The sequence below is a fragment of the Opisthorchis viverrini genome (genome assembly GCF_000715545.1).
Source record: "Opisthorchis viverrini unplaced genomic scaffold opera_v5_694, whole genome shotgun sequence".
Classification (NCBI taxonomy): domain Eukaryota; kingdom Metazoa; phylum Platyhelminthes; class Trematoda; order Opisthorchiida; family Opisthorchiidae; genus Opisthorchis; species Opisthorchis viverrini.
This window is the reverse complement of record NW_008752354.1, coordinates 77,930-79,411: the sequence shown is the minus strand read 5'-3', so window position 1 is coordinate 79,411 and position 1,482 is coordinate 77,930. Positions and strand designations below refer to the sequence as shown.

Below are 1,482 nucleotides of genomic sequence, written 5' to 3'. Positions count from 1 at the left end.
CCCCGTGACTAACCGGCGCTTGCAACAACTCGCAGATGATCGATGTCAGTGGAACCCGTACTGTCAGCCTCATTTTAGACAGTCCGATTAAGCATTTGGATTTGTAGGCACTTCAGAGTGCCTGTCAGAACCAGGTCCTCTCTCTCCACGACTCTGTCCTCTATTTCCAGGCCTATGGCTAAGGTTTGTGTTTGTGTGTCGGTGAAGAATCAGTGTCACGCATGATGCTGTTATCACATAAATACACATATTAGCACCTGAGTGTGCTTTTTGAAGGGTCCACGATCCGAACAGAACTCTCACGATGCGTTGCTAAATAGGCCAAATATACGGAAACGTGGAGACGGTTTGACGTTACTGCGGATAATACGCTGTATGATAGCGTCAAAAACGCCGAGGAACTGCAGAACATCGGAGTGGAGAGCCAAAAAATTATTGTGCGCTCAAACAAGATGACCATTTGTCGCTATCATCATGGAGACGCAAAAGTTTCAGTGAACTTTAGAACTTAACTTCTTGAGTGCTCTCACAGTCCACTGACGCCGCTGTGGATGCTAGTCTAGTCGAGGAGATATTTAGCTGACTTCACCCCATTGGGTAGTATCATCCAAATGTTGACAGACTTGTTATTTGGTTTCAAAGGCTGCCTAAAATGGCTTAATTGAGAACCCATCCACGGGTAGTAATACCTAATACATGACATGGTGTGAGCTACAGTTCATCATTGGATTGATTACGTCTGAGAACACAATTCTCAGGTAGTGTGGACGGTGCAGCGCTAATTAGTTCAAATATCCGAAACCGCGGAGACGGTTTGAGGATAAACTGGTTAATATCATGAATGATAGTGCGACCAGCAGAGTACCAGAGTAGGAAGACAGAAACTCACTTTGCATGGGATCAGGGCGATCATTTGAAGTTTTCATCATGGGAATGCAAAAGTCCGAGTGAACTTGAAAACCTAACATGATGGAAATTTGGTGGTTGTGTGTCGGGCACTGATACTTGTGGGTTAATTTACGTGATGCTAGCATAGTCGGACTTCTCAACACGATTGATTTTTCGATTACGCGATTCGCCGAGTAGATCTGTTATCCTTTGTGCTGACTGCTCGGTGACCACGTGGTTTTCTGGCTCGGCCAAGCCTGCTTTCGCAAACATGTTGGTGTTTGAGTGGCGGGTATGTGTGATCTCTCTGGTTTCTTCCTTGTGAACATTGCGTCGCTCCAATCCACTCCCTAACAGCACACTGGTGATGTCAACTAGATTAATAGTGAAACGTTTGTATGCAAACTGTCGAGGTCATCAGTCATCATAACAATCATTGGATGGTATTGGTTTTGACCCGTAGCATCATTCACATTCCTATATGGGAGGGCGTGATATTGTCACTTGGACTCCAAGAACATAAAGATCAGTCCCACCATGGGACCTGTTCGAGGACCTGTGGATTTGTGGTGATGCGATAGTCCTCGTGGGTGG

The 1,482-nt window shown here is 45.6% G+C and overlaps 1 protein-coding gene across 1 annotated transcript in view; it reads right to left on the bottom strand.

The window, feature by feature from the left end:
* Positions 1 to 1,482, bottom strand: part of T265_15646 (hypothetical protein) — a gene marked incomplete at both ends in the record, with an annotated part of 13,842 nt that overhangs the window by 804 nt on the left and 11,556 nt on the right. The gene's annotated exons all lie outside the window — the stretch shown is intronic.